Source organism: Sceloporus occidentalis, unplaced genomic scaffold, assembly GCF_023333645.1.
Source record: "Sceloporus occidentalis isolate IW3139 unplaced genomic scaffold, rSceOcc1.0.p SCAF_23, whole genome shotgun sequence".
NCBI classification, from domain to species: domain Eukaryota; kingdom Metazoa; phylum Chordata; class Lepidosauria; order Squamata; family Phrynosomatidae; genus Sceloporus; species Sceloporus occidentalis.
The window spans coordinates 11,917,837-11,930,861 of record NW_028317003.1 but is presented as its reverse complement, the minus strand read 5'-3'; positions in this window follow the sequence as shown (position 1 = coordinate 11,930,861).

Below are 13,025 nucleotides of genomic sequence, written 5' to 3'. Positions count from 1 at the left end.
AAGAGAGGAGAGAGATTGGTATAAAAAATATATCCCAAGATCAATTTAAGCATCCATCAAAATTTATAGTGCTATGCTTAGTAGAAAAATATAGCTTTTTTCCTTCTATACATGAAATGATCATTTAAAAATTGCATTTTGTGCACTGTTTACTCACATTTGTCTTTGTCTAATTGAACCATTTAAGTGTGACAATGGGGCAAATACTTATTCATGACACTGTACCTATTTATTACATTTTCAGCATCATACAAAGTTGTCACATTTACACAGATGCATGCCTGTTCATTTAAGCTATTTTCATTTTAAATATAGCTTCTGAATCTGTCAAAATTCCCATAAAACATATCCCAGGTCACTTGCGTGTTTTACATTTTAGGTCACACTTAGCAACATATGTGACTTTCATAAAATAAAAACCACAACCATATATATATATATAACAATAACAACACCACATCCTATGGTTATTTTATAAGTCCCAAACATTTTTAAGAAATTAATACATTAAGGCCTGCAAGTGAAAACCACAATAAGCACAATAAGAAATATCACAGAAACAGTTAAGAATATACTAGCAATACGAACCAGCTACTGAAAAGGGCATTTAGCATTTTTATTCAGACTAGATGTATGTTCTATCTTTTTAACATATTAAGATACCTGGGAACATCCAAGTATAGGCTATCCAGAGCTCTCCCTCTTCTATAGCAGTGGCTAGCTGTGTGGTAGATGGGGCTAGCTATATGTAGGGGAAGAGCTAGCCCATACAGTATTGAGTTGGTGGGGAGTGGGCATGAACACTGCTTCCTTACCTGGAGAAAGAAGAAATTGACCCGAAGACCCAGGGAAGCGGCTTTTCACCCAGAGACTCTGGGTCAATGCCTGAGAATTCCCAGTTAACTGCTTACCCTAAATGATACTAGCTGGTAGTATTTGTTTGGTAATATTTTTTATTATACTCATATGGACCAAGCCATACATAAGGTAAAGACGGCACTGCTTGCAAACTTACACTCTAGAGGATTCTATATTAAAATCAAAATAACATTTTCTATGTCTTTAGGGGTGGAAAATGGTGATTTAAAACTGCCTCACAAGTTCCGTTATAGTGGGCTTTAATTCAGTGGCCTGGCTGAAAATTAAGACTGCTACGATCCCACTCGCAAATAAGAAATTTAATTCCCAGGGTATATGAAAAGCTAAATGCTGAAATGCACATAAACATTTTAGGCTCTGTTCTACCTTGTGTGGCAGAATAAAATATTACTAGATAAGTGTTGCATTATGTAGAGAGTGGGAAAATAAGCAAAAACTTATTTTCATTTAGTTTTCTCCACAATCCCAATTTCATAAAAACAGAAATAGAATGTAAATGAACTTAATAGCGTTGCGTGTCACTATCTGAAACTAATCACAAGCGCCCTTCTATGATGTCATAAATGGGCGGGCTTAGCAGAGTAGAGCTGATAGATCCCATATAAAATTATTTGCTCAGCAAATTACAGAAAAACAGCAGTGTCTTTTAAAACAGGAGTAAGCGCATTTCAAAAAACTAGTAGGTGGAACAGGACATTTTTTTTCAGTGTATATCATAATCACAGTCCAGTCTGCACTGATTCCTTATGTTCCGGATGTTAAGGCAGGTTGTTGCCACAGCAGAAGCTCATTACAGTGTTACGGTTACTTTCATTCTATATATATATATATATACACACATATATATATGTATATGTATATAATGTATATATATATATATATATATATATATATATATATAATGTGTATATATATATATATATATATACATACAGCTGTATGCACAGATATATTGCGTATGTTGAGTATTATATATACATTCTTTTCCTACCATTTATGTAAATGTGAATAGTCCGGTTCTTGATAATAAATATTTCTTTATGATTTTAAGTATGGCATTTTTGTTTTGTGTTATATTTTATTATTGGTATGTTGCATAAAGTGATACTGAGCTTAACGTCATTTAATTTGGTTTAGTTTTGGGCTCTTATTTTATAAGGCTTGTGAGTGTATTATTAACTATTGTCAGTTTTTTTTGTTTTCTATATTTTATTTTCCTGATGTTTTTCCGACCCCTTTTTGGAATTTTTGAATATTAAGATATGTGTTTGGATAAGAAGCCATCCATATGGAAATGGCTGTTAATGTGGTATAATGATACATAAGTCTATGTAACTCATAATAAAGGGTTTTTATATGGTACAGTCCATATGTTGGCATTAAAAGGATTCTATTTTCACTACTTACTGGTTTTTTCACTGCTTTACTTATGTAAAGGGTGTTTCTTCAGCTTGCTTACTGCTGTAATTAATTAGCATGCCCTAACACTTTTCTTTCTTTTATAAGTTGACTGCATAATTTTAAGATTGTTGACATGCTTCTATAAAGAATGCATGGTTAGGATCACGATGCAGTTTATTTAGCTTTTTAGTATTGCTACACTGAGCCATAGGATTCTAAAACTGAACAGACGAAGCATTTGAGTGCTCTACTGGGACGTAGAAGGGCCAAACTATTTTGCAGCAGCTCCACCTAGAGTCTTTTCTCATTACGTCGGGGAATCGAAAGATGTGGTCAACTTGCTTAATTATGTAGCTATTTCAAATGTGCATAGTTTAACAGTACTAGACCCAAATAACCCCTTATATTCCAGACACCATTGGTGTATTACAACATTCAGAGCAGGCCCGGACTGGGACAAAAAATAGGCCCGGGCATTTAAGCCTGAGCAGCCCATTTTTATTTATTTATTTATTGTTAAAGCCCACCCTTCATGTACCATCTTTGCATTTACTCACTCATTCACACAAATCATTAACACATTCATTAATGCAGTCTCACAAATCATTCAAGCAATTCATCCACACATGAATTCATTAATTCTCATACACATTCACACAATTCATCCACACATTTATTCATTCATTCTCATACGCATTCACACAACCCCCTTTCCCCATCTTATCTGCCCCTTCTCACTATGTACTCCCTTTTCACTATGTACCCCCTTCCCCACTTCTCAATATGTACCCCCTCTCACTATCTATCCCCTCTCCCTATTTCTCACTATCTAACCCCCCTCTGCCCCTTCTCACTGCACCCCCCTCCCTCACCCTACTTACCTTGTTGCCGGAGCAAGCAGCAACTGCGACAGGGCCCACGGCAGGGCCGGATTGACTTAGGGGCTGATGAAGCTGCAGCTCCAGGCCCCTACCTTAAAATAGGCCCAGTAAGGACTGGACTGACTGGGCCTATGCGGCCTCTACGGCCGCATTAACGCAGGGCCCCTTAAACCCGCCGCAACTGCGACCAGGTCCGCCACTCTAAGGGGCCGGGAAGCCCCCACCAGGGCCGGCTTTAGGGGTCTGCGGCCGCACAGGGCTTAAATTAAAACATCGGGGGGGGGGGGTTTAACTTTATTTAACATCCTCCATGTTAAATAAAGTTAACAAAAACTTTATTTAACATGGAGGATGTTAAATAAAGTTAAAAAAAAACAACAAAAAAACCCCCGATGTTTTAATTTAAACCCTGTGCGGCCGGACACCCGTAAGGCCGGCCCTGGTGGGGGCTTCCCAGCCCCTTAGGGTGGTGGACCCGGCCGCAGTTGCGGCGGGCTTATGAGGCAGGTGCCCCTTATGCCCTGCGTTAATGCGGCCGTAGAGGCCGCATAGGCCCAGTCAGTCCGGTCCTGACTGGGCCTATTTTAAGGTAGGGGCCTGGAGCTGCAGCTCCATCAGCAAATGCCCAGTGTGCCCGATGGCCAGTCTGGGGCTGATTCAGAGTGTAGTGAAAGGAACACGTCTAGTACCCTGAAACAAGAAGCTTCTCGCACATATCATCACATGTATGCTAGCAAAACATTAGTGTTCAGATAGCTAATATGTAAGTTTCTGCTGCTACTCCAATTGTCTATGATATCAGTTCTACTGAACACATGCAACAAACATACTAAGAAATGCTCCCTCTGTTTATTTGTAACTTCAATGACTAAAGAATGTTTGCATCAATTTTCATGCAATAAAATGCATTGGAGTTCAATCCATGAAACCAAACCAACCCTTGTATTATTATTGTTGTTATCATTGCGCCATTTTTAATTTATTCAGGTTTATAGCTTTCATATATCATACATGCATACATACATACACAGACATACATTCACCTAAATACATTTAGCCAGAATACATGCCACTGTGGTGGTCTGTTACCATCTTTACAATTTTTTTCCCCATTTGCAAGTGCCATATTTGGGAAAGCATGCCTCCCTTAATAAAGGACAACATAATTATTTACAAATGATGCTTCAGTGTGCTAGATTTTAACCATAAGAGGGTTTATGTTTTTTGCCCCTATTTAGTATTTTTGTTATTCTATAATTGGTACTTACTGCATTAGTCATTGTTTAATTATGTTGTTTCTCTATCGTCCATTACATTTTGGCTTCACAAGGGCAGTGCTTGCCCATCTCAGTCTTTTTCATAAAAAACTTTTGTATTTACAGCGCTACGGAATTTGATGGCGCTACATAAAACAATAAATAATAATAATATGTTTTTTCTGCATGGAATGATTATTCTTCATATAAAAATTGGATTTTGATTGGACCTAGAGCAGATACCTACTTGTGTTGGACACTGCCTTTAGGACCCTTAGCACTGGGTACAGTGTGCTATAGACTCTTTCATAGTGTAACTGGGCTGGTTGGGGAAATCTGGAACCGTTCCACTGAGCAGTGGCGGATCAGGGAATCTGATTGCCCAACAGGCAATCTGCCCCTGGGTTGTCCCCACAGATCTACCTCACTAGGCAGAATAGGTCACTAACCTTGGTTTAAACCAATCAAAATTAACTTCATAGCTCATTGGACTCAATTAGACACATTTAAACAAGTTTGACAATATTAGTAGAAATCAATAAAGTCTATTAGCGTCAATGAATCCAATACTAGTTTTCATGCCTCACAGCCAGTTACTGACCAAAATCTGCTACTTTCACCTGTAAAATATCTCTTAAAATTGTCTGACATTTATAAAATGCTAAAATACATTTTCTTATTACATCTTCTTTCTTCTCACATATCCAGGTTTTTACCTGTGCTGTAGCTATTCTCTGGAATTCTCTACCTTGATCTGCCAGACTCTCCGCTACATACTGTAGTCTACTCGTTCAGTATATAATCCATCCTTTTAATACCCCAAAACCTGCATTATGAAATAAAACCATTTACAACCCCATATTTGAGATTTCTAGTCCACTGATATTTGCATATGAGTTTTGCATCAAATCAAATCAAATCCTTGTCCAATTAGTATCTTGTTCCCCCTCAAACTCACAATAAACTATAAGCTCACAAGAGCAGACTGTCTTTTCTTGCTGTTCCAATGTGTATTATGTGTGTTCATCATGTTATTGTAAAGTTTTGCATTCTCCGTTCATTGCAGGGAATTTTCCTTATAGCAGGAGCAGGCTGGGCCGGCCATGAACCAGCCCACTCATGAGAGCACAGTGAGATAATATTGTGGCCACTCACACCGTTTACAAGCAGCTATAATGTAAAAGCTCCAGGCAAGGGTATGACATAGTGAGGTGTGATAAGTGTGAGGTGTGATGGAGTGAGGTATCATGAGTGTGATGTGTGAGACAGGTAACACTGTAAGTATACTTTAGTGTGTGTATGTTAGAGTGAGTGTGTGAATTATGTGAACTATGCTGGTTACCCAGGGGAATATCCTCAGCTTAACCTGCCTCCCAAGTGTATAAATAAAATGTAGTAAAAGTTGTTTAATATATAGTTGTTTAATTTAATATATAGAATTAAAATAAGGAATTGTAAGGAATACAGAATTGAAGAATAGCCATAATATTCTAAATTATGTTATTTATTATTACTATGATGTTGGCCTTAGCAGCCTAGTGAGCTGCTTTGTTTAGAGCAGCACCTAAAAGTTAGAAATGTAAATCACTGGAACAAGATCCTAACTCAGCCTTTGTTTGCTGGAAGAAAATCAAAACATTTTTGGGTCAGATTCAAACCCTATAGCCTTTTCACCCAAATAATGCTGTTTCGTGACTATTGACTTAATCAGTTAGCCAAGGGAAAAACAACTGTACCTCATCTAAAACATAACGATCATTCCATTTTTATATGCTATAGCTATACATTTGTTATGACAATGTACAAATAAACTCACTAAATGTCCCTTTAGTGTCTTTGTTTTTTGGGCTTCTCTTCTCATCAACCTGAAACTGGCCCTAATGGAACTGGAGTCCAGGAACAGTTGATGGATTCCATGTTGCTCAATCCTGTTGTGGATTATTTTCAGTCGTCTAGTGACTTGTTTATATGTTTTCTCATCTGTTTTCTGGAAAATAACAGAGTTACCTCCCATATTAGTCCGGAATGCAAGGTGTTGGCAAGCAGTCAGTTGTAATCTGTGCCAAAAGGGCCGTGTGTATGAAATGTAAATTATTTTTCTCATAATTCGGTTTGGTTGTGGTTCTCAAGTTAAATTCTCGGGGCACACTGATATTTTAACATAATGCTTAAAGAACAAAATTTTAAACGGAGAACCACATGTTACGATTAGCAGGTGTATAATGCTTGTTAATGTGCAGAGGTTCACTATCTTGTTCTAGATTCTGAATCCCAATAAAATATTCTTCACAATATTATTTATAATAACCTGAATTTTTTATATTCCCAGTTCATTTCTTTTGCAGCACCAATGATATAAAACACACGGTTATATTGTGCCATCATTTTGTTTTGATTACCCGTATTGCTTCCATTGTTTATGGCTATTATAAGGCATTGTCATACATGACAAGACAACAAAGCCGGTACATACAGAGTATATTTATATTGGATATAAATGTATATCCAGCTTTTTAACAGTGAAGCCATGATGATACAGTTAAGAAGCTTTACAAGTTTAACCTCAAATATTATGACTAAACAACACCCTGGTCAGCTCAACAAGGGCCAGCTCAAAATCGGCCAGAAAATATCAACTAGCTTTACACTAGACTAGTAATGGGATGGCACCCCCAGACAGCCCAAGCAGTCCAACAATTTCAAGAACTTCAAGATTTTCCTCCACGTGTGCAAGTAACTCTCCCATTTAAAAAGATATATATTTTCACAGTTGAAGAATATCCTGGAAGAACAATTTCAAGTTTCTAGCAATACATTATTATTATTATTATTATTATCTGTTAAATAGTGCTTCATACCATACATATATTCAAAGGGTATGACAAGATTGACAGACTAAGACAAACCAATACATTAGGTGGAGAGAGCCCGGCTCGCAAGCTAACAATCTTGAGGATATTAATCTTAGTGGTCTTCCAAAGTTGTTGGACTAGTTTATTTCCAGCCTTAGAAGGTCCAGCACAACTTTGTTTAATATGGCCACCCTGACATCCATGCCTAGGCATTGATCTATTACATGGGACATCACGCAGAAGGATTACCTATACTTGGGGAGAGTTCCACTACTTATGTATGAATAGTGCTCTGGGAATACAGCCACAGAAACATCTATATGTGTGAGGTTGTACTTTTCAGGTAAATGGCTTGGGGTTAAGTGAAAACACATCAGGACCTTAAAACCATTTTATTTATATTGCACATTGATTGAAAGCTTATTAATGGCCTATAAAATAGGCTGCCGCTGTTCAGAAGCAAGTTCTTGATCCAGGTCAAGCTCCCATTACCCACTAATGTAACCAAATTCTGAATTTGAGGAGGCCGCATTAATGGCCTATCAGCATATGGCATTTTACAGGAAGATCGAAATCCTCAAAGTGTGCCTTACAATAGGATATAGATTCTAGCTTTCTAGCTCCTAGCCATGCGTTGTCTGGAAGCCAAATGGCTACTTGTCTTAGGACGGGTTTCATATTATGTTCATAAGTGTGTTCCCACCATGCTGTTTGCTGACATGTCAAATTATTAAGTAAGCTTACCTGTAGTAGTGTAACATATGCGCACCACCTAGCCCATTTCCATGTCAAATACACACCAATATTGTATAATATAATCTATATGCAAACTTTTAAGTTGTGCTATAACGTGTTGCTTCAGATAAATTGTCACTTACCTAAAACTCTATAAGAGATGTTTATCATACATATGGATAAAAGGAACTTGCTATTTTCGGCCACATTTATCAGGGCACCAAAACAAATAAACACCGGCAACGCCGACAAGATCGAGACTCAAACACACTGTGTAAAAATTGCTGTTTTATTTGCGTCTCTAATCCCATAAAATCAAATATGAAGTCTAAACAGCAGGGGCGTACCTAGAGTATTTGGCACCTGGGGCGGATCCTGTATGTGGCACCCCCAAACACTTAACCATAGCTTCTATGGTTATATACTGGCGCAGACATTGAAGGTGGTACAGCATTACTGTTATCATTATATACTGAGGCAGACATTGACGGTGGTACAGCATAACACCGACCACTATATACTGAGGCAAACATTGACGGCGGTACAGCATTACACCTATCACTATATACTGAGGCAGACATTGATGGGGGTACAGCATAACACCTATCACTATATACTGAGGGCGACATTGACGGGGTACAGCATAACACCTAACACTATATAGTGAGGCAGACATTGACGGTGGTACAGCGTAATCCCTATCACTATACATTGAGCCAGACACTGATAATATGGCAGCATAACTCCTATCACTATATACTAACCCAAACATTGATGTGGTGTAGGCCTACCACTTCATGCACCGAAACGAAAATTCTGGACTGAAACCGAAATCCAGCATTTACCTGTCCGAAACTAAATATGACCCCCACCATAAAAAAAATCTCACGCTTTTATTTAAAGTAAGTAACACAGCAAAATAGAACAAAAAATTAAATAACAATATTATATATATATATATGATTGTTAACAGCAATCATACTCCTATCATTCCCAGGCATACCCAGATTCCAGCATGTACTAGCTGACTTGGCATGATAGGAGTGTGATTGCTGTTAGCAATGATATATATATATATATATATATATATATATATATATATATATATATATATTGTTATTATTATTGTTCACATGTGAACTCAGCAAAATAGGCATAGAATCAGACATACAAATCCCGTATTTGCAGGTATACAATAATAATGTATGGAAACATAGCAAGAGATAAAACTACAGGCATAGATGATAGGTTGCACAACCCAAAGCCAGCTCTGGCGTACACACTGCCCACATAGAACCTGACCAGCACCCAGATTACACACATACGATTTACCATCTTTATCCCCAAACAGCCCAGCATGAGTCAACTTCGTCCCCAAACAACCTGGCCTGTGCCATCTTTGTCCCATAAACACCCTGCCTGTGTCATCTTGGTCCCCAAAACATCCTACTTGTGCCATCTTTGCCTTTCCACAAATCAATTTTACATCTATCATACACACAAACACTTTAACAGTCACTCACTAATTCACACTTTCATTCACATAATTAATTCACACAATCATTTATTCTCTCTCATTCACACAAATTTACACATTCATTAATGCATTCTCACCACCTCATTAACTATCTCCCTCATTCAGACAATTCATCCACACATTAATTGATTCTCTCACTCATTCTCACTATCTACCTTACCCCCTTTTCTACCCCTTCTCACTATCTACCCCCCTCTCCCTCCCTTCTCACTATCTACCCCCCTCTCTTCTCACTATCTACCCCCCTCCTCACTATGTACCCCCCTCCCTCCCTCCTCACTATATAGCCCCCTCCCTCCCTCCTCACTATCTACCCTCCCTCCCTCCTCACTATATACATGTTCGGAGCATAGTACTAAGCCTTGGCTAAGTCTAGGTGTTAGCACTTGATATCCAAGGCTTAGTACTACGCTCTAAAGCTTTTTTTTTTTTGTTCCCCCGACAGCGTAAATATTTGCGCTCCTTATCTTGGGTTTAGCGCCCTTATTGGCACAGTTACTTCATAACATGTTTTTGTGTCTGGAAACTTGCCACGCGCCAGACAACATGCTAATTAGATACCTAAGCATTAAAAGGGATATTATACCCCTCATCACTATCTTCCCCCCCTCCCTCCTCACTATATACCCCCCTCTCCCCCCCTACCTCCTCACTATCTACCCTTCTCTCCCCCCTCACTATCTACCCCCCTCCCCTCCCTCCCCACTATCTACCTCCCTCCCCTCCCTCCATCTACCTCCCTCCCCACTATCTACCCCCCTCCCTCCCCACTATCTACCCCCCTCCCCCCCTTGTAGTTAAAGGTTTTTGTACTTACCTTCCTGCTCTTCCGCTGCGCTGCTTCACGCCGAAATATTTCGGGGCTCAGCATGACATGCCCGCACCGCGAAAAAAAGTGACGAGGCTGCCGGGGATCCGGGACATGTGGTCACCCTAGCCCGTGGCACCCCCCTGACGAACAGCACCCAGGGCGGACTGCCCCCCCCCGCTAGGTACGCTACTGCTAAACAGCCAGCAAGACGAGCTAATCATGAAGATAGGAGAGATCTCAAGATTGTAAGCTTGCGAGCCCGGGTTCCCTCCACCTAATGTATCGGATTGTCTTAGTCTGTCAATTCTAGTCTTGTCATACCCCTTGAATTTATGTATTGTATTAAGCACTGCGTAAATTGTTGGCGCTATATAAATAAAATATAATAATAATAATAATTATATGCTCATCAAGGCAAACCTGCAGAGATTCCAATGTGTAAGTGATAATTAGGCACTGCTGAATGTGTCATTCTGGTGCTGCTGGATTGAAGTTGTATTAGTATTTAACTATATTAGAAGAGGAGTTTTATTGACAATGTGAAGCAGAGGGATGGTTTAACCCTTTATGTGATCTCTACCAGTAAAGACAGAGGTTGAAGCACTGGAGGCAGCCATGTTCTTAGTATCCTCATACCTGGAAACTTGTGGACTCCGGCTACCTGGAGCCTACACTTGCGGGATGTGGCCAGGACTGCCCAATGACGCCAATGACTGTGTATAGTTTATCTAGAGCTTTGCAACTGTCACTCAGATTAATGTCAAAGTGAGAGCATTGGTTTGGAAAGTTTATACAAATTATGCTAAAAGGCTGTAATATAGATCCAAATCGACATCATATTAACGAGAGCTCCATATATTCACACTATTCAAAGAGGCATGAGATTTAAGGTTTCATAGAAAGACAGTACCATTTAATAGAACCCCCCCCCTGTAAATGAGTATTTGCCTCTGATGTATCACTAAGTGACGTATCATATGAACTCTCGTATCTGGACAGAACAGCAATTCGTTTGTATTCTTTCCAGTTTTTTTCTCTCCTGAGATCACAGAGTTTACAGAATCTTTTACATGCCATCCATCTGGGAATTAATCAAATATGTCAGGATTCAAAGCTTGACGGGGCTGGTTGTTTAATTCACTAGAATATAGAAGTGATAATCTGGAAGCTATCAATATGGAAACAAAACACAGCTGCTGTTTTCCCTTGCACCAGTAAAATATATTTGACATTTCAATGACATCTGATGTTCCCTTGACACCCCTTTTAAGAGTTACACAGTATCATGGAGAGAATTCCTGTTTCTGGTTCTGGAGTAAACCAGGGCTCATAACATTGGAAACAATGAAGCGTGTGTCAAGGATATTGATTCTGATGTTTTGTAACATGTGGCAAGCAACATACCTTACTTTACATTACAACCACATTGAGTAATTATCAGATACAATTAACACACAATGTAAACTGACAGCTTCAATGAATTGATCAACAGTATAAATTAGGACATACTTTTATCTTTTAAAAAAAAAGTATTCATCTCTGCTTACAGTCAGTGAAAAGTTAGACACATAATTGTCACACAAAGTGTATTATTTTACTCTTTCACCGATTACAGCCTTGCATTATTTTCTGGAAACCTTGCAGCCCAGCTTAATTAGACAAGATATGTATCCAAAATCATTTTCATTTAGTCTGGTGATCTGCAATTCCATTTTCTTTTTTCAAACAGTCCAACATGTTGTTCTTTTGAACTATAACCAGAAAGGCTTGGTACCAACAGTTCAAGCAGTTACCTTCAGAAATGTATCTTCCCCACTTGTATCTTGTACCTTTTGGCGTAAGTAAAGCCAAGTTGTCCCCTACCTCACTGTGTTTGCACACACTCCCTCTCATTCACACGCTGTTACCCTGAGCCCACCGAGTGCCCTGCTTCCACGCAGTCTGACCTACCACATTGCTACTAAGGGGTCACGTAACGTTGGCTTAGGTGAACCCGCTGCACTCCCAAATCTCATAACTTAACATAACATAACCTGAGGTTTTCAGCTAAACTTATCTTACATCCAGTATGTAACCAATTGGGGTCAAAATATTAATTGGGGTTTTTTTGGCTTAGGTAGTCAGACCTTCCACTTTAAAGTACCATTATGGTGCATGTCCTGGGAAGTTTAAAAACATTTAATAAGTGTTCGCCTTCATGCACCGTTACTGGAGTTTAACTAAAACCAGGGCTTTATCATCCACTTTTTTCTACTGTCCTATACGAAAGCCTTGTTGGAATGGTCACCGCCACTGAGGCAAAGTCTAGCTATAGAAATGACCAAGCCATACTAAATATCAGAAATGTAACAAATTATTATTATTATTTAGGGTTTATCTGCACCTGCATATGTAAACACTGGATCCCATAAGGTACATTATCCTACACCCAACATAGCAAAAAGTAGAACAATGGGCAGACTAAATGGGCTGAATGGTTCTTATCTTCTGTGAAATATTTCTGTTTCTCCAAAATACAGTATATAGAATTTAGAGACAACCTTATAAATGATACAGCTCATAAGAAGTAATATAACTCAGGCCCCTCAAATAAAATTATTTCTATCAGGGTTCATTTTCTGGATTTCCAATAAAGCAGTCATAATCTACATAATAATGGAATGTTGTAGTCGG